The 22,062-nt window shown below is 39.9% G+C and overlaps 1 protein-coding gene across 1 annotated transcript in view; it reads right to left on the bottom strand.

Annotated features, from left to right (window-relative positions):
* The window catches only part of CDK14 (cyclin dependent kinase 14), a 328,196-nt gene that overhangs the window by 11,742 nt on the left and 294,392 nt on the right, over positions 1-22,062 (bottom strand). The gene's annotated exons all lie outside the window — the stretch shown is intronic.

Below are 22,062 nucleotides of genomic sequence, written 5' to 3' on the forward strand. Positions count from 1 at the left end.
TTCCAAATTAGTTTTCTCTGAGTCTTTCAGCAAAAATTCTTTCCTACCCTAGCTGCCCACAGCTGAAGTTTTTTCTTTGAGTTGAGAACAAAGTCCACAAAGCCTTTTACAATTACCATTTGAATAAGGCTTCACATGAAAAATAGCCACGACTGAATCTACTACATGTCTTCTAGTTTTTGAGAATAAAGCACAGACCTCTGTGAGTGAGCTCTGGGAAAACTAATACTTCAGACGAAGATACTACAAAAATAGCAGTGTTATCGAGCTCAATATAGTTTGCAAGCAAAGCCATAGAAACCTTATTAAAAACAAAAAAGCAAGCTGAGGATTTTGGTACACATCAAGACCAGAAAAATATTAGTGCTACTTGTTTGCAAGAACATACTTCTCAAACCTGACAAACAGCCAAATCCTCATAACTTCTTATACCCTCCCGTTTGTTTTTCCTTTTGCAAAGGCTTCAGGATTCAGTATGTTATTTTTGTTTTTAATAGCTTAAAGATTTGTCTCCTCTGAAACTGAATCCCTATAAAGGCATAAATTTTCACTCGTGATTATATCAGTAGAAAAAATGAAGGATGTAACTTGAAGATTTTCTAGATTCCAATGCGCAAACAGCCCAAACAAGCCTCCCTCTTTCTTTCCCCTGATTAATACGATGTGTCAAAATTGCTGTTTCTCACCCTGATAACTTGTAAGAAAAGCCTGCCAAAGAGGAACTGACTGAACGTGAACTGGAGAAATCCTGTCTCCCTGGATCTATAATAAGAGAATGTAAACCTACAGTTTTTGCCAGTGTTTGACACAACGGGATCTTTATCTCAGCTCTAGCACCAGCTCTCTACACTGAAACAGATAAGTAAATGCTATGCCTGAACAAAATTTGTAGATTGCGTAATTAAAACATCTGAAAGAAAAAAAAAAGGAGGAAAAAAGAGCCTATCAGTTATGGTTGCATATAACAGAACTGAGAAAAGGAAACGCCTGCTGGAAGATGATATACAGCCATTAATGCTCTGGTTAACAGGTTTGTTACTGGTTTGAACCCCTCTCTGGAGAAAGGGAGCACCAGGAAGAGCTGGTGAGAGAATTCCTCGTTGCGCTCTCTTGCTAAACCGAGCAGCCAAAGGGGCTGGAGATTCAGCCACAAGCAACTGGGTGCAAGTGAGCTGAGCCGTGGTGCCCTTCCACTGCGTCCCATCTGTGTGGCAGAGCCAGCTTAAGAAATTCCCACGGCCTGCAAACCTCACTCCTTATTCCTGCCCTGCAACTTGTGCCCCGTCCCTTGCCCTGATAAAACTGTCTGTGGGACTCCTTTCACACTGGATCACTAAAAGTATCAGAAGTGGGATTATTTTTAACGTAGATCTTCTCAGTGATACAGTTCATATCAAACTTATAAATAGTTGCACCAGCGCAACTAGCAGGATTAGAAACTGGTGATGGAGGAGGAAGGAACTGCCTGGATAAAGCTAGGCGGAAATTTATCACGCTGGTTTTGCCTGCAAAGACAAAAACGTGGGATTACATCCTTGTTTTTCATCAACAGCAGTTCCCCAGTGCATTTCTCATAACAAAGCTTCACTTTCTAAAGTCTGAAGCCACTTCCCAACTCACAAATGGCTAATTATTTTCAGGTATCCAGAAACACAGTGAAATCTGCCTTAGCTGGCCACTTAGGGGAGCAGACAGAAGTTGTTGCATAATGACCTACTAATTAAAAAGGAAGAAAACCATACTCAAAAGATCTGGGAATACCCGCAAGATTGCCTAATAAGGATAATCTCCTGTACATGTTTCAAGGGAGCAGCAAAGAAGAGATGGCTGAGAGCCCATGCCTCCGACTGAAAGTTCCTTGGATTTTTTTGGTTGGTTTTCATTTTTTAGCAATAAAAATACGTTGGCCTGCCAACATATCAAGGAGATGTTTTACAGTTTGTGAAGCTTCAAGTCAGATTTAAGCAGAGTTCAGAGACTTTAGAAGTGATAGAAAAGCTTCAGATCCTTTACAGGTCTGTATCTAGCTTTGAATGAAGAATACAACCCTGGAGTTCAGAGAGAGCGGATCAACTCTGAGCCAATCTAAATATCATGAATGAAACTTACTGACTGCCAAGCTTGGGACTGATGGTCACTGTTATTTAATAATGCTATTTATCAACTTGAATCTAAGATTATTTCTTCTATCTGAGGCACAACAGCATCTCCCTCCTCTCCCCACCATCTAACGTAACAAAAAGTAAATAAATAACTTCAGGGAATTTATTCGGAAATTTATTCCTGGTTTTCCCTGTCATGGCTTTTATCCCCAAAGCAAAGTCTTCTGGAGAAAATGATATATGATAGACTACATGCCTGCCAGATGACTCATTAGTTTCCTCCTGAAAATGAAGCACCACCTCATGCAACGATTAAAGCATCCACAGGTACTTTAAAATAGGGCATTTTGTGTATGTATGATCATTAATATTAGCCAAGTTACTTCTTGAGAGATACGTGCTGTTGGAACAAATGTAATGCTTCTAGTGTAATCAGTGCAAAGCAGCTATGGCATAGTCTTGAGATGGGTGTGGACCATTTTGCTGGTCAGCTTACAGTTTACGGAAACAAAGATTCCTCTGCAAGGGATCACAACACTAGAAACTACCTTAGTCCCAACAGATAAATGCTAAACATTAAGAAAACAAAGTGCGAATATTCATCATTACCAAAATAACTGTAGTACCTGGAAGTACTGAAAGTACCTGCAGACAGTTTGGAATTAAGTTACGTTTATTAGTTCTTGCTTAGGAAAGAGAGAACTAATGTTCACTTGAAGAAGGAAGAAGAAAAAGGGATGGGTAACCTAAGAAAAAAATACTAAATTTCTCACCTGTATTTTTATTTTTGTTAGTGTTTTTCCTCGAGTTTTTTTCCAAAAAGGGGAGTACTTTTCAAACCAGCAAGGAATTCTTGATTAATCTGGAATGTGGAGTTACAAATGCCTTTGCTTTAGCTTGACCGAACAGACATCGCTGCAGTCGCATTCTGGATAGCAAAGATCCGTCTAGCTAAACGCCATCTGGTTATACATTCTATTTGCTGCTGTGGCTTTTCAGAGACTGAGCATCATGCCAAAGTGGTCATGTCAATTAAAATACATTTTTTAGGACAGCACGGCAACCCTTAAGCACACATAAAATTAGTCAGTATGCAGACCTCACATGCTGAATCAGAAGGATCTTTCCCACAATTATAGTATATTAAATGAATGGCAAGTTTAAGTAATAGACGTATTTAAATTTTGGAATATATTTCCAAATACCATTGTGTACAAAGTTCTTGGGCTATGTGTCCACCCATGCCATGAATGCCATAATGGTACTGACAGAGAGATCAGGAAGTCTTTGGAGTTGACATTTTCAGGCATGAATTGTTTCCCAACCCAACAGTTCTGAAGACTAGAATGGGGCAGGGGAGAAAAAATCCCAGTTTAGGAAATGCAATGGTGTCTATATGGAACATTGCTTGCCTCTGTGCTCATTCCCTATAGGTTCTGCTGGTACTTACTGATTACTGTTATGCAGTCTTCCGCCCATACAACTCCCACTTGGGATTCTTGCTGAAAATCTATGACATTAGAAATAGTTACTGGCAGCTTCAGGCCAGCTGCGTTTTTCCCTGCCAGTTCCATTTTTACATACAAAACCATATGGAGTGCTGAAACAGAAATACTTCCCCAGTGCGGTCTCTGTGGCATGAAATGGAAAAAATGTTCCAGAATTGGCACCTCTACAGAGTATCATGACAGCAATGAGGATATCCTATCTAGTATAAAGAGATCACAAAGCAGCTCAGGGATTTTATTTCTGAGTTCCCACTCTGCCTGCGGTAAGAACCTTTTCCACGTGTATGACTAAGAAAGATGTTCAAATATAACGCATGGTTTGGGAAATCCAACATGAAGTACTTCTCATAGACACAAATTTTAGAAACTGTACAGTGTCCACACCCTTTGAAACTCAGGCCTCCTTCAGATATTACAGAGGCTTCCTACCCACCCACCCACCCCCCAATTGTTTTTTGAAAGACTTACATGTTTTCAAAAAGCTGTCTCACACACTTGAGGGCCTTCATACATGTGGCAGAAATAGTAGATGTCAAATCAGGTGCAACATACCAAGCATTTTGTGGTATGCAAAGACAGGGATCATGGTAAGATGGAGTACTAAAGGCTTTTCTTTCACTGCCATAAGCATCGGTTTTCTTGTAACTGCAAGAAATACTTAATCTTTTTTTTGAAGCTCCATTATAAATGTAAGGTTTTGCATAGCTCATTTAAATAGTTTAAATGACACAAGGTTAAGAACAGGAAAGCCTTTCACCAAAGGTGGTTAGTCCTTTTCAAAGATTTCATATTATTTGAAGCTTACTTTCACTGCATTCTTTTACCTTGGCTGCTTCCCAAGTGGGTATAAGTTAATTAAATAGGATTTTGACCCTTTAACCTTCCCTATAAACTGCATCTTTACCTAACTCTATTTAAATAAATCAGATAAAAAAACAATCATGTAGCAGACTATGTATTTTTACAGCTGTGGAAAAAACAAACATGTCTATTAAGCTTATTTGTAAGTACTTAGTAGTCAAAGCAACAGCCAAGACTCAGGGATGATTTTAATTAAAATAAATCTGGGTGGGCACATAAATTCATTTACGATGGCTTTTCTCAAACTGAAACTTCTCTAGCATTACTGAATAGCAGTGCACTACAGTAAGTCCTCGTTTGTTGCTGGCGACTGAAGTTCAGTCCACCTGATTAGCTTGTGTTCATTTTATGAGTCATGTAAAGCGTTGCTAGTCTCTACAAAAAATATCAAAGATACGAGGCTGAAAACTGTTACAGGAAAGGGACAGAAAGAAAGAGAAGAACAGATGGGCAGATAATAACAATACAGAACGATAGCCGGGATTTCTGTAACAGACACGCTCTGGGTCGAATTATCAAAAGAAGGTAAAATGGAGAACATCGTGTTGCTCTCTACAGACAGATAGTGTGACTTGCTGTATACAGTTATCCCTTTTTACCTTAAATACAGGCTTTTGAATATAAACACCCCCGATTATCTCAGATTATGAGACCCTTCCAAAAAATGATCGCCTTCTTTTAATTTCATCCAGAAACAAAATATAATTTAGGTATGAAGGATGATAACAGTTCCGCATGAAGAAATGAGTAACTAGCTCACTTACAAAGAATGAACTGCCCCTTTGTGCCCCAGTGATGCGTTCAGGTCTCCGCACAGGCAGTGACAAAGACACTGCCACTGGAGCCTGAGCACTGATCACATCTCTCCCCCCCAGCGGGGACGTCATAAATTGAGTTCATCACAGAACGAAATCCTTCCAAAACGTAGGCCTTTGGTTTGATATATTAATAGTGATACTATCTAACCACCTTACCAGTGTAAGGCAGTTAGGTGTACCTTACTTGATGTTCCAGTTTTACAGCCATTTGCTGATAAATACTCACATATTCACGAGTGTTAGATTTTGATCATTGACTGGGACATATTTGCCTGTTTCCTGACACTTCTCTCAACCCGTCGTCACTGAACGAACAGCTGGAAGATGACAACAACAGTCCTGTCACGCATAAGAAGCAGCCCAGCACCGCAGTGTGCGCAGAGAGGAGCGGGCAGAGGCGGGGAGGAGGACCTGTGCACCGACTGCCATCTTCTGAGGCACCACTGAGCTCCTCGTGACAAGGGCTTGGGGTTTTTTAATGGCATCACACACCATGTTTTGTCCACCTTTGTCAAAATACATTAGATTGGGGTTGCTACTGTGCACAAGCTGTGGTAACGAAGATCGACAGGGATAAACTCTTCCCTTTTTCACGTTGCACGGAAGTGGATCATATACTCTCACCAGCGAGGTTTCTCTGCCCGCCTTCACTATCCCCGAAACAAAGGTTTCTAAAGTAAGGTCTAGCAGTAGAGTGTGCCCAAAGTAAAAAAAACAACACCAACAAAAAAAAAAAACCAAACCAACAAAAAAGTGATCCAAAAAGGCAATGGAAATTCTGGAAATTACAATAAATAGTTTAAAGGCATGTCAACAGCTTGTAACTCTCCCTCGTCAGAACATATTTATCCCTACAAGTAATAACCGCCAATAACGGTACTGTAAACTCAGAGAGATACATACTTTGTGCTTTGAAAGGGCTTTGCATGGAGTTATTTTAATTATTTTCCTTATATAGTAAGTGGAGGATGAAAAAGAGATTTCTGAAATAAGAAATGTTATTGTTAACTCACTAATCGCAGCTGAGGGACTTAGGGGCAGTCTGGTTCCTGAAATATCTTTGAGCTTATTTTATAGAATTGACTAAGTTGGTGGTATCCCTGTCACATGGATTTCAATGCAAGGCACCAAAACTTCCTTTATGCAGAAGTACAATAGACAACACTGGATGCTGAAATCATATCCTGGAAAATTTTAGAACATTAATACTTGAAACAGGGAATTTTTATTAATTTAAGGAAGTTAATTTTTCATTTGTAAATGCCTATTTATGAGGTGATTGAGTTTAGAGTTGACGCATAACATACATGCTACGTTATTTAGTTTTCAAACATAAAATACATATCCCCGCTGTTTTGAGAAACTACTGACCCTTAAGAGTCAAAGCAAGGGCTTGATTTCTCTCCTTTGATTCTGGAGGCCCTGCAGAAGAGGGGGTTATGAGCTTCCCTATTTTGCTTCTTGACATTCAACACGCTTATGGCTTGAGACCAACGGAGTAGCTGGGGGCAAACCAGGTATCAACACATCGGCAGAGTCGCTGAGGGGACCTGGGGAAAAAGCCGAGACAACGGTCAAGGAGCCCAGCGTTGCAGAGCAGACCAGGATGGCAGTCTGCAGCCAAAGCCAGGCAACTACACAGCTACAGACGACGAGGTTTCGCAGCAGAAGCTGCTATAATATGGAAATAGATTCTTACCCTCCAGGCCCATATGTCATCACACCAAGCTAAGCCAAAGCTGCCAGCTAAAACGGGCAATTTCACATGAACTTGGCAGGGTGATTGCCGACACAGAGCTTGTTTTCCACTGGTGCCACCCACTCTGCTAATCCAATTCTGCCTCCTGATTTGCTTTTAAATAATAATGAACACAGCAGATGGGAGGGGAAAATGTTCCTGGCAGTTAAGCCAGCCTGCGAGTGAGGCTCTTTGCTTTTCACATATCTTGTGCAAACTAGCTCTAAACGCAATGTCAAGTGATTAAAAGTGGTTAAACGAGAAAGTCAGGATTTGCCATGTTCTCAGTCATTCAGTCTTTGACCAGGACAGGCAGGCAAACAAAACAGACAGAAGGATAACACGCTGAAAGAGAAAGAACCAACTTTCATAACATTAAACTTTGATAAGGAGATGGATGGACTCCTCATCCTTGCAAATGCCATTTTGGACTTTTTTTGTGGGGGACGGCAATCGGGGGGGTTAAGCACCATAGCAATATTAAAAATACCTTTTGAGTCAAACACCCAGTGATCAGGACAGGCACTATTGAGCATAATCCCATGGCTGACTCTGTTTTGTCAAGGAGAGGGGAAACAGGCCGAAGCCCCAGGCTAGGGAATAAGGACGTGACTGTCAAGAAAAGGGGCAGGAGGAGACAGGGAGAGGCAGAGGGCAGACAGCAAAGAGCGTACAGCCAGGAGCCTACACGTCTTTTCAGCAGTGACAGGAGGACCTATTATTCCTGGGTCACACAACATTATCTCCTGTCCAACAAACAGCAGGTAAGCTTGTTTGCACAGTGCACCGTGTTTTCTCTTGTGTCAGCCTGACACAGAGGATAATCACCTCCTACTGCTGCTTACTGGCCTCACACTGTGGGTTGAAAGGTATGAATCCCGCTGACAACACATCTTGATGAAGGTGAAAGAAGGCATCAGTATGATTCCATACACAGAAACTTTTTTCTTTCACTTCCTCAGTTTCTGAAAATTTGGGAAATTGCAGCTCTTGAAAGGAGTTAAAAATGCTTGTGCAATATTGCATCTAACTCATTCTACATCTGTAGTAGTCTTTAACACGTGATCATTTTCTTGCCCCACATGAGACCCTTGCCACCACGGCTCAAACTACATGCTGCTTTTGTAAGATAAAGAGCTTTATCGAAAATAAGACCCTCGACTCCTTTACTGTGGAAGTTGGAAGATCTCAAGTACGTTGAGCAGGAGATGAGAAAAAGTACGCAAGTTTCAGTAGCTGAATGCCTAGAAAGCTGCATTTGAGTCCTGCTTCTGCTGTAGTTCCTACATGATGCTAGAAAAGTTGTATCAGAGCTCCTACATTATGCTAGAGAAGTTATATTCGCCTATTTTATTTAATTTTTTTTTTAACAGAAATTCACTTGGCAGCTCTCATTTTCTGTATAATCCAGGATGGTTCCTGGCTTGCGCTGCTGATACATTGAGCATTCACTGCTCCAACTGAGGTCAATGCAAAATGAAATCCAATCTGAACATATTAAGCACTAAAAGATGCTAGGAGCTCTGAGAAATCAGGCAAGAAAAATGGATTTATTTTTAACAATTGCCATTTTAATACCTGTGCCTCAGCTCCTAGTGTGTAAAACGGACACCTCCGCACCATTTCAGCTCATGGAGGTACTGTGAAGGTGGCTTCCCAATGCTGGCAAGGACTTAAGATACAATGCTTCACGAAAAGCCTCCATGGATATTAATGAGTCCGCATCTGGTGCAGGCTATGGATGCTGTAGCCATAACGCATAGGATCAAACACTGAATGATGAAAAGAAACATTAGCTATCCATCTGTGTTCACAATCCATTATCTTGTAAAAAAGTGATTTGAGGTCCCAGAGAAATAATAGTATATGGTCCTGCAAATGACGACTGTAGATGAACACACAAACCACAGGTGAGGGAAATTAAATTTGAAACCTCAGTTTTTGTATTTCCTAACTACTGTTTGAATTTGCCACTTCAATAAAGTTGTTGAAGCAGGCTTTAGGAGAAGATAGTGTTGCTAAGAACTAATGGTACATCCTCCCAGTTAGTGACAAACAGGATGAAGAGATTCGTAATATGAAACAAAAGCCTGACTCAAATTTACTATCAGCCTCTATGTCTTTCAACTGAAATATTTTGTCTGGTTTGATGTTGCAAGACCACAGTAACATAATTTGAGACAGCAACCTTTGATTATACAGGATAACAGATATTCCATTGTGTAAAATTTCTGATCTCTGTTTTTCCATCTAATGTGGGGACTTTTAGCATATGCCTTCTAAAAACTGAAAGAATTTCATACAGGCATCTGTACTGGCCTGTTCTTTGTACTAATTAAATTAGTTTCCTGTTGAGTAAGTAAAATACTGGCAGCCAGGAACAGTTGGGGAGACAGCTCAGAGGCTTAGGCACTGAACCATGAACTTTTCTGTTTACTACAATATTAAACAAGTAGACACTCTTGCTGACATTATGGGGAATGAAAGAGCATTCTGTTAAGATATTTGTTTCATTACTGTTCGTGAACTACTGATCTTCTTAAAGAGAGATTTTTAAAGATAGAAAAGGTATTTCATTTGATACAGTTAACTAAATAAGCGTATTATTTGGTTTAAAAATACGCATGTCAAAGCTGAATTTGAACTTCAAATCTAAGGGGTCAAAACTCAGAAGGGAGAAAGAAGTCAAACAGCCGCCCAGTCACCCAGTCTCACCTTGGGCTCCGTACCTCCGCTCTAATGGTCACAACAGTGAAAACTTTCTACAACGCACAGATCTTCGGCCCAAGCACCTCACAAGTGGTGTTGACACCTTGAAGGATTAGGGCAAGAGACATCATGTCTCTGATCTTCTATTCCAGTGGCTTTCAGCAACTGCTGGGGAGTTTACCATACTTTTAAATAAAGCATAACGACAAAGAAGCGCATGCAGTATATGAATGGGAGGGCTAAATATCCATCCCTACTCCAGGTTCATTTTTCCTTGTGATGTAAGAACTCTTAAAGTATTATAAATTGTTTACATTAAAATATACGTGCTTACCACACTACATATACACTGAGACTTTGTGTGCGTATATTTAGCTCAAAGCTAATCTCTGAGCAAAAGCCCTTTCTGAAAATAGAGATTTATAAAAAGAAACACTGATAAACCTCCAGCTATAGGGACTCTGGTGGTCACTGCAAAACAGCATTGCAACACAAAACCTGTGTGATTTTGTGGATCACCCCATAAATCTTCCTTTGTCCCATGAGTTTAAGTTTTCAGCCAAGAAAAACAACATTCTTCATAAAATTAATGAAAACAAGCTGCTCTTTGCCTACAGAAAAAGATTTTTCTTAATTACATTTTTTGCTTTGAATCATATATCCTGTAGTTTGATTAAATCCTCTTAGAAGTCAACTAAAAATTAGAGCTTTGCAGTGTGAACCTCAAAGGTGGTGTTTACTTGGAGAATATAAACCTTTGCCTTTGGAAGCTGATATTTAAAGCAAGAATAAGAGCAATATGCAAGACAGTTTTTATTATTTTCACTATGTCACTGCATAAATTTATTTCCAGGGCTTAGAGTTTGCAGAGAAATATGATCTGGCCAATGTATTTATTAGAAATAAATGGGCTGTATAAATGAATGTAGATAAAGCAAGAATACTGGAATTCTGGTTAATCCCTTGAGGCAGTAAATCAGGATTTCTAAAGCACTTAATGCAAAATATCTGCATCAAGGGGTTAAATATATAAAATATGAAAAGTCAAAGACAAGAACTAGATTAAAAGGTTACACGGAGACGGTGCTGAAAAAACTGGAGCCTGCTGCTAAATAGATATCCAACAGACGTTTATTTAGGTTCACTAGCTGCAGCAGTCGCTGGCATACTCTAAATGAACTCATACAGCAAACAAAAATCAAATTCTAGTGACAGTCTTTGATCATTTTTTAGTACCAAAGCAGAAAATTTCCTTGCGAGAACCAAGCTACCTGGACATGATTAAGCTAATGCAACTAATTGCCCTAACTGAAAAATAAAACCGCCGGTTGTCTATACCCACGCTGCATCCTCCTGGCCGCAGTAGTTCAGATGAGTCCCGTATCCTTCCTGGCAGGCTGAGTGTAAGCCCCAGTGGAGACAGTAGACAGTGAAAGGACATCACTTATTAATTTAAGCACTAATTGAATCAGTTCCTATTCACTTGAAAATCTCTCTCCACTCCACAGTGAAACTGGGCCAAAGAACTAAGCCTTTGCCAGGCCTAAATTGTAATTCTGATTGAAGAACAATTTTCTTTCACTCTGGCTCCCAATGCCTTCATACACAAAAAGTCTTCCAAAATCTTGTTTGTATGTACTACTAAAGAAGATCTACTTAAAAAAAAGCCCAAACGCCCAACCCCTCTAACCAACAAAAAACGAATGTATTGCTCATGCAAACAGAATGTTCCTTCACATTCTCTGTGCAGCAGATGTATTCCTAACACGACTGCGGCCATCACCCACGACCAGTAAGTGTTGGCTCCAAAGCTCAGAGGTGCTCTTTGTTGTAAGTTACGAAGCAACAAGACATACCTTGATATATATGTATTTCTGCTTTTATGCACGCACATGGATAAAACTGAACTTCATTGTTTTACTGCCATATGAAGACTGTAGCCCTGACCCTGTAAGGGACTCCATGCAAAGAGACCGGTACCCACACAGAGCTTGTTTGAAGTCAATGTGGTTTTCCCAGTGGGAGACAGGAAGAGACGGGAATTACCAAGTTAAATTTGTGTATTAGTATTTTCAACATAAATTAAATACTTGCAGCTAAAGCAATAAATACTGAAATCCTACTATGCATTGATACCATACCTTTTAGATCTTTGGGAAGGCAAATGACCCCGATCCTGCCTCTGTCGTTCTAAGCTTAAAAGTTTTAAATTTTAAAGGAAATTTAGTCCAGATTGAGAGAACTCCTGTTCCCCACACTGGCACGTCCAGAAACTTCATTTGCTTCAGTAGGTCTTAATCATATCCCTAAAGCTAAATATTTGTTCGGCTACATTCCGAAATTGAGGTTTGTATGAACAGGAGATGAAAAGAGACTTTTCTTTGTATGACAAATTACAGTGCTCATCACTTTTGTTCAGCAAGGTCATATCAAATATTATTTCAGAAATCAAGGAACACCCTCACATACCTATGAAGAGATGCAGAGGATTAGCTCTTGTACACATCTTTTTCTGGTTGGGAGAAGGCTGACAGAATCTACTAAAACCCTGAACTTGGCTAATATGTACTTGTTAGACCTTTTGACCTAAAATCGATAGTACAGAAGTTAGTTCCAAACACCAAAGTTTTCTTTCTTTTCCCACCTCTTTGTTTTTTACTGTTAAACATACACATCTATATTACACTCAACATGAAGTCATTGAAATGAACATTAAAACGAACTTCTACTTTATCTCTTGAAAGCTTTAGTACCCTAAAAATGCATTTTAACAGCTCTTACATCCTGTTTTAATGTTATTATCTGTCTGTGGAGTACCCATATTACCTAGATGTTGTCCAATCTTAGCCCAGCTGAGCCAGCTTTAGGACATTTTCTCACCTGTTATTTGGCCTCTTGATTATCTCTCATGCATAGAAAGAAACTACCAAAAAATGCCCAGGGAATGGCTGATAGTCTCAAAGGTACTATTTTCAGGGGAGATATTGATAGAATTAGCTAACACATCAAAAATGTGTGAACTGTAAATTGTGAATTGTGCTCATTATGCACACATTTTATTTGTGAGAATTGGCTATTATGATTACCATACAGTTGTCAAAAGGAATTGTAAAATGGCATTCTTTTGACAACCCAGTTTTACAGTGACACTTAAAAATACTAAATGAAGACAACAGACAAGTGCCTACTTGGGAGAAGCAAATCTTGAAAAAAAAAAGGACATTTTAATCACTCGTTTTATTCATTTCACAAAGCTGATACCTGTACTCCCATGGGTCTGAACGACTGTGCGAATGTACAGGGAACATGCTATCACAGCATTGCTAATTCGTTTGGATCTGACCTCTGAGGAACGGCTTGTGTCATCGTGGAGCAAAAGTGCTGGTAAAACATTTGTCTAGATAAAAGACCTCAAGCAGTTAACCTGCTCAGCAGAGGCAACGCAACCGGGCACCAGGATAATGACCTCTACCCAAATGGGGAAGGTACATCAATGTAATACTGTGACAGCAAGACAAAAGATGATGGTAGCTCAGCAGGAAAACATTAGCAATGATATAACTCTTGGTACTGTATGTGAATGAAATGCCTTAAGAAGTACAATGCCAACCTGTTTTTACCTAGTAATGATTAAAAGTTTTGGTATTTAAAAAAACCCAAACAACAAAACCCTCAGCTGCATTCTTCAGTTGCATTTTATACCCTTCCATTCAATTCCATTTTATTTCTTCCTAAATAAAAATCCTGATAAAAGTAAATCTACCATGTGGGTAAAAGTTACAAGTCGGATGAAATCAGCCTTTCTCATTTGATACGTGAATTATTGGATGGCTAAGTTTTTCTGACTTCAGGCAGTTATGACACTACCCTTCAACATAAACCAGAAGAACCTGATGAGCCTTGCTCAGTGAGTCAAACCTGCCCCAACAGACAGATTAACTAATTTCTTATGCAGATTACCTACGCTTAGGATGCCTTTCATTGTTTATACCGAACTTTTCTTCTTTCTTTTTTTAAAGGGAGACACCGTATCACATATCCATTATTTTTACCAGGCAGAATGCCTTGAACATTTAGCTACCGCTCTTTTAGCACCACACAAAAAGTTCTGAGTTTAAACTATTTATTTTTAAAGTAGTAGCATGATCAGACCCGCATGTTTATCTAAAGATCTTTGCTTTATGAGGGAGATTTTAGTCTGTGAGGTTTCCTCTACACATGGTAGGCAGCTGTCAGCAGCAGTGAGGAGGGCGAGGGGTCACCGCAGCTGCTCTGCGAAATCACAGGGTTCCATCAACATCGCAGAAATCCTGCAGAGTGGGAGCTGGGAGACCATGGATTAGAGTACATTGGAGTGTGTATATAAGGTCACATCATGTCTATCAAAGTGATATCAAACTGGTACGCCGTACAATACATTTTACTGTGTTCTGTGTTCAAAGAAAATAGAAGGAGAACGGACATGTGTGTAGCAGACCACAGTTTAACACAGAATTTCACATTGTCCTTCCAAACAGATGGATTTACTATGTTCACAAAGACGTGTTGAATATGTATACACAGTGGAGATGTGTTGACTGAGAGAACTACATTTCATGAATTCATCAGATGAATGGCATCGAAATAATTCTTATTAATTAAATAGTAGAAGAGACTATTAAGAGAAACCACATGTCCCCATTTCCTGAATCCTACACCCTAATATACATAAGTGTCTGTCCTTGTATATGTATGTCAATCATTTCCCATAAAATGCTTATTAGTATCTCCTCATGAAACTTCATCTTTATGAAATCAGTAGCTTTATCTTCTTAAGATAACCCTAAAATTAGGAGAGATAAGGTAGCAAGCACACAGTCCTCATTTATGGGTAGACACAAATCACCTCCAAACCTGCCTGTTTCAGAGGACAGTTATGGGATATTGAATGCGGTATCTGTCATGTCGTAGACAATTCAGAGAATCTGGATGTTTGTAATTCTCATTGTTAGGCTGCTTCAACCAGATGAACAGAACTATGCTCCCTGACAAAAAAAAAAAAAGATACAGAGCTGACATCTTGCATTAGGAAAGAGGGAAATGGGTAGGGCAACACAGAATTTATTTTGGCTGAAATATGGAACAAATGAGATGACTAGACAGTAAATGATGTCTCCTACTTCTGGCAATCTTGTGCAAGCTGAAAGCTGGTAGAGGTATTCAGACAACAAGGTTTTATCAAACCACATCTGTCTGCAAAGTTAAAAAAGTTGATGACACTATAACAATTTTATGCTGTTTCAAAATAGCTTCCACAATTTTGCAATTACTGGTAATCACTTTCAGCAATAGAAAATATGAAATATAGGTGCAAAGAATAAAACACCGATAAAGTATCTTGATTACAAACTGCTCAGTTGTGAAGTATGAACTGCTGAAACAATTCATATGGTATGATTTAGGTTAAAACGTCCTAAATATCTGAACCAACAGGACTCTGCAACCTTCAAACTTCTTTTGAAAAGTTCTGAAGTTTTACTATTTAATCCGCTTCTGTGGAGCGTCCGCCACGGGCATGGGGACCACTTTAAGAATTGCTGACCCTGGCAAATGTTGTGAAGTTGTCAAAAAAAAAAAAAAAAAAAAAAAGAGTCACCACCTTAAGCAGAAGTAAATTAAAACCATCCCTTTCTCCTTACTGTAAATACCAACACCCACTTGCACAGTAAGCCCTTTAATCTCTTCGTCACAAAACCTTCGTGCCTGGCATTCACTTACAGATGCATTTGCAGTTATTTTTCACAGCAGATGATTATCATCCTGCCCTTGCCCAGTCGATGCCCAGCCTTCCCGGCCACACACATCCTCCATTCACTTCCAGGCACCCTCCTCCACTTCGCCTCTTCCCACACTGAAGCCCTGTCTTCTTAACCACTGGCCCAAATACACCTGAGGTGCTGAGAGCTTTCTGAGCCACCAGAGCTCAGCATGAAGGGGGGTTGTCTTTGGGTTTCTCCAGTTTTGTTTTATTTTAAGCAGAAGGCTTTGATGCTAGACCGTTTCTTCCCACTTTCCTGGGAAAGGCTTCCCCTTACACTGGACAAGCAAGAGTTGGCAAGATTGAACTGAAGAATAAATGCAGACAAATACTCCCAGCAGTGCCAGGGTCTCTCCTTGGCTCTGCCACCGCTGACCCGGGAACGGCCCCCTGCCTCTGCAGCTTTTTACAGCCATCATTACTGTCCAAGCACCAACGCTCCCCTCCCACAAGTGGGAACACCAATGCACCCACTGCCTTAAGTGACGTACTTAGGATCGGAGAGGATCACACGAGCGCTGCGTGTCTTACGTCTACCTGTCGAATAATACTTCACCCGCTTTACAAATGGTTTCTCAATCGGACGTGAATTAGCTTTGTAGATGTCTGAATAAATGAAAAGGATTAAGGACAGTTGGGGGCAGAAATAAGAGAAACTGGAAAGTTTCCCACAGCTTTCAGCCCTCTGACTGCTCTTCTAAGCCACAGTCTTGAAAAAAAAATTAAAAAATCTGCGAATGCTACCTTATTTTCATGCAAGAATAGGTTTTCAGGTTTTTTTAAATTTTTTTAGGGGCTGATCTTCCTTGTGAAAGAAAAGTTCCAGAGAAAGTGGAAGGGGCAAAGAGTCATAAGACAAACATATCTGAAAAAAAGTTTTTCACCAGAATTATGAGAATTTCTGTCATCCATTTCACTCTGAAATCCTCTCTCCCACATCCTCTATTGGAAAACCATAGTACAGTACATATTTTTCTCCCATCAGTTCCTTTTTCTCACATTATTCTCCAGCTAGAGATCAGTTTCCTACAGCTTGCAGGGCACAGCGGGAGCCGAGAAGCGACACACAGAGATAGCCCCGAATCGGCGTACCTGAATTCCCAACTTCCACAGCTCCTTCTGCAACTTTACTGGGCACATGACAGATGTCCCTTTTTTCTGTGGGGCGTAGCAATTTTTCCACTGGATAGGTCAGCCAACCAGATAATCAATACATGCAGACCAGCAGGCCGCGAGAGTCATCCCGTAAGCATGATAATTACATCCGAAACACTGTCATTAACAACATGCACCACTCCAAGCTCCACTTAAACAAGCAACCAAAGCGATGATTCAGAGCAGAGCCCTGTGCAAGGCTCCCATTTTAGGTTGCGGAGTGGGAAGATTGAGAATTCTCAATAATTCTACGTTAAAAACGTCCTGGTTATAATTATTATGTTATGCTGGTAACATAATTTCATATATAATTATTAATCCATATTAGAGGAGTAGGGCAAACAGTAGCTAGCTTAAAGTAGTTAGCTCGCAATTAGCTCATAATGATTTCATTACTTGGCACATTGTTTTCTTAAACAAAGCTCTCATGATTTCTTTTCTAAAATTACAGAGAGAATTGCTGATGAGGAATCTCCACATGAGCCTGGAATTTATGCACTTGTTTAATTTCAAAATAAATAAAACTAAATTGTATACTTATGCACATATAGGCCAGGCCCACTGAGATCTTCAGGATGAACATACTCAGGCTTTCAAAACAGAGATTTAGCCATTAACAAAATAATCTCTAGCTGCAAAACAGTCTTTGCTTCCCTTTAAAATATATGCAATAATTTAGGCACATAGCAGAATATTTTCACAGCAGACTCAATCTTTGTTATAGATTTGAAAAGTTCTTTATGCTCCTTACATTTTTTTACAAAATGAACAGACGTGGATTTGGCAAAAATTCTACACGTATTGATTACACAAGGAGAAAAGTTAAACCTTTTATTTTATATTCTTTCTGAAGTTGTTGATAGTATTTGCACTCATGTAGAAGTTCTTTGGGAAAATCCTTAAATGTTACTGAACAATAACAAAGAACCACAGTCTTCATGTTTCCCTGCTCTTTTTTTGTTTCCCTTTGTATTGTCGTCTTGTGATTCCCACTGGTTTCCCTATCTGCTCTTCTACTTTGGTAAGAAATACTGCAGCACATCTGGGAGAGACAGGAAGGAAAAGAAAGTCGTGCAGTGACAGCGCTGCTCTGCAGGCTGACAGTGCCAGGCATGGCTTCTAAATAATTCAGGTTGGGACCAGAAATGGCAATTTTACGCATGCAGAAATACCTCAGGTTTGAGGTCAAACTCTTCACGTTCTCAAGAACTAGGAACTGGTAAGTGGAATTTCCACATTTTGAAATGGGCTCATCATTTGCTTTCAACTGTATGGGCAGGAAATACTAGTACATATAGAACTCACATCACCATCTTTAAAAAAAACCCACCTTCAACAGCTGCTACTGTACATTATTTGGGAGTTATTTCATTTTCTTATAAATTTGAGTTCACGTTGCCTGGTCAGGATAGTGACAGGATGAGAGCTAGCGGTGTTACCAACAGGAATAAGGATGGCACTGTTAATTCAGAAATGGCAAGGCAACAAAAAAAGGCAGGTTATGCAAAGAGAGCACTGAAATACCATGTGGTCAAATATTTCATATTTACATATCGCATACATGTATAATTAGCTTTTTTCCTTAAGTATACAAACACAAGCACATTTCCTTTTTCACCCGTACACTTTAGGCAGATGGAATTGTATAAACGCAATAGATTATCTGAAAGTTGAATAAATGGGAAAGCTCTGTCCACCCCTCGGTGCGTGTGTGCATCTCGGCACACAAGTTTTACACAAAGGTACTTGCTCTCAGCCCCTGGAGAGAAAAGGATTTCTCAGCGCAGTTCACTGTCCCTTTTGCACTGTTACAAACCAAATGCTGGTGACAGCAATAGGAATAATACTTTCAAAACAAAGGAACTATTTAATTTAAGTCCACCGAAGGCAATTTCACATTTATAAATACACGCTCTTCAGCATGCAAGTTCTTTTCAGCAAGATAAAGGGTTTTGGTTATTTATTACTTTTTTTTTTTAAAACAAACTTAAATGTCTTAGGTCTGGAAGCAATCAAACTGGATGCGAACAGGAAGTACAACTCCAAAAATGCTTGCAACATAACTCTGGCCTATTGCAGTGTTGTTGTTACAGTTCCAGTTTCTGCTGGAGCTGCAGCCACAAAGCTGCACGGGAATCACGGAAGAACGATCACAAAAATAGCCTTTTCCCCATTGTCCCTCACGCAGCACGGATCAAATAACTGCTGCTCGGCTGTCTGTCTTTTAAAGACAAATATTTTCTTCATTGTACATGTTATCAGTGGCAGGTTGGAGTGCGTTTTGCCTCTGTTTTGTTTTTCACACCCCCACCAGCCAGGATGGCGGCGAGAAAGGATTTGGCGTGTTTTACACACTTTACTTGTTTTCTTTCGGTACAGGAGAAAGTGTGTCCAGAGGAACTTCTATTCTCTTGTTTAACACAGACAAAAAGTATCAGAAAACAGTAATTATACAGTTCCTACAGAAAAGCAGTGAAAGTGTGTCCCTATTTCACATGAAATTTCAGGTGTTTTCAGGGACATGCCCTATACTTTTGATAGGTATGAACACTCAGTAGTGCTGGTTTTGTTCTATTTTATGCTACCATCCTACATATTTTTAGGGGGGAAAAATTATCCACAAATGGTTTTATTCTCAAAAACAGAGAATTCCCTACAGAATTGGAAGTACTGGGGAAAAGCTCAGCCCACAGTGTTAAGTGGGTCAGAGGAGGACAAGAAATAGAAACAGGTTGGTTTGGAAGAGGATGTGGGAGTGGTTATGTCATCTGCTAGAAATTTCCAGATTTAATCTTTGGTAGTTTCTACACCAAAGATTTCTTGGGAGGCAGACCGGGAACACAGGGTTACATATTTGTGTCATCTTCTGCTCTCCTCCCTACTGCTTGCCAATGGCAACTCTCAGGGACAAAATACTCATCTCGATGGACTTTCGGTCTGCCTCGATATGGATGTTTTCCTGTTTGTGGGAGCCTTGAAAACTCTGGTTTGGGAGGCAGTTAACCCTGAGACCCTGAGACTATGCAAGTACTGGGGTAATCCACCTGCCCAGTGAGCTCACTCAGTGACTTTTTGAGAAATTTAGTTCTTGAGCCTAGAACATTATTTTAAAGTTCTAGTGTAGTTAACTACAGGTATTCTTAGACTAGATTTCATGTTTAATTGTATATATTTTTATGCTAATGCTTAATTTCAATGCTTGAGTTGCAGCTCATTAGCTCCTTCATAATAATGACTAGGAAATACCTGATCCTGGGATTTGATTCAATATAAATACGTGTCCTACAAATTGCATTTTTCTGCAGTAAAACATACTACTTTATGACAAGAACCCCGTAGATAAAAATGCTCATCTTACGGCACTCTACAAACAATGAAAACTCTTCTGGTCATCTGTGAGAGCAGAAATGAAAATCTGTCAATAGTAATTAAACATTGCCCACTAGCGTGAAACAAATCTCCTTAGATGTCCAACTATTACGCTTCGTTATCACAGATGCAAAGCAGTCCTTTCAGTATTTATCTAACTGGCTGATGCTCTCCAGTGTAGGCAGGAGACTCAAACTGCATCCACAGCATCTCCCCGGCCAGGGATGCTGGACGAGTACCACCACGCAGAGGTGCCTGTGCGCTTAGCCACGCTCTTAAGAATGTGAAACATCGAAAGCTGAAGATAGAATTCTTAGAAGTAATGTACAAAGTTTAAGTCAATTCTTTTACTTATATGGCAAAGCTGGGAAAGAAGCTTTTTATACATATTTTCTCCCATTATATCTCCTCTCCTCCCACCCCAACAAATACTGTCACTTACGAGGACAGTAGGATGAGAGTGGTTGAGGCAAATGTTCCTATATATGGAAGAGTCTCTGAGTTAAAGATAGCTCCGGATGACAGATCATGTTAAATTCTCATCATGCCCAGGCTTCTCACAGTTACAGTAGTAGAGATTAAGTGATGAAGGAAAAACCCGCTATTTAATTCTAGGGGCTCCCCGACAGGAAAAAATACTTGAGAAACTGAGAGAGAGTCCTAAATTCCCATCTATTTCCTCTCGTGATACCATCCATAATGTTAGTCTACATTTTTCAGTGAACCTGACACCTGACCGAGTATTTTATGTTTTCAGTTAACAGCAATGCAAAGGTGGCAGATAATATTTGTCAAAAAATGGTGCTGTTTTTCATTTGAGAAAGCTATCTCCATAGCCAAATGACTGCAAGATCAGTGTTGCACTGTAACCATAATTCAAACCACAAGCCTATAATAAGTTGTTTCTACTGCCAACGTATAATGTTTGCTGAATATTAAATAAAGTGTTCGCAGACTTTATACAAGCATTCTCCTTAAACGGATAAGGACACCGATAAGCAATGTGACTGCCAGTTTTATTGGCAGCCCTGAGGTGTGCATTTAAATACTTAATCTTTACAATCTGGCTCTACACAGACAGGTTTTATCCATCTACTTTGTCATTTTTAAATTAGATTTATTTGCTATAATAAATATTTCTTCCATGTGCCCTTTTCTGTATCAAAGTTAAAGATTTATCCTCTCCTAACAATGCCAATTTATTAAATCTTTCTTTTTATCTTGAGTTTCCATGCCACTTAAAGACCTAATGAAGAATACTTCTCCCAAAAAATACTTTTTAACAGAAAAACATCTAACAACTAAATTGTAAGCCAAATGAAAGAGGAATGAGCATGTAAAACTGGAAGAGATATAAGTCTGCTCTCACTCCCTGTGCCAGACTTACACGTACAAACTGGCACAGCTGAGGACACTGTTCTGGAGACGAGAGTCTCCTTCTGCTTTCCACCCTGTAGGAAATGAAGAATGGCTGGTTGGTCCACATAGCTGCAAACCCATTATTTCTCCTCACCTCCTACTTATCACCCAGTTTGCCCCCAAGGCTCTGCAAAAGATGATCCCACGGAGCACAGCTCCTTGGTATATGGGTAGACAACATTTGGCATGAACTCCTACACTGTGGATTTGACTCCTCTGAGTCCAACGGGAGAAGGGCAACTCTCTCTACAGTACACTTCTTAGCTGGTTGGTAAAGGCTTTCTCTGTAAAGAGGCCTGCCTCCATGCTCTACTCATGACACCACATTCAGCAAAACTGGCCCCAGGAGACGTAAAATGCACTTTCCTCTTAGTGGAAGAGAGTGGATCAGCCTGTTAGAATCATATTAATCACAGAATGGTTAGAGTTGGAAGGGACCTTAAAGATCATCTTGTTCCAACCCCCCTGCCATGGGCAGGGACACCTCCCACTAGACCAGGTTGCTCAAAGCCCCATCCAGCCTGGCCTTGAACACTTCCAGGGATGGGGCATCCACAACTTCTCTGGGCAACCTGTTCCAGTGCCT

This window comes from Rissa tridactyla, chromosome 2 (assembly GCF_028500815.1).
Source record: "Rissa tridactyla isolate bRisTri1 chromosome 2, bRisTri1.patW.cur.20221130, whole genome shotgun sequence".
NCBI lineage: Eukaryota > Metazoa > Chordata > Aves > Charadriiformes > Laridae > Rissa > Rissa tridactyla.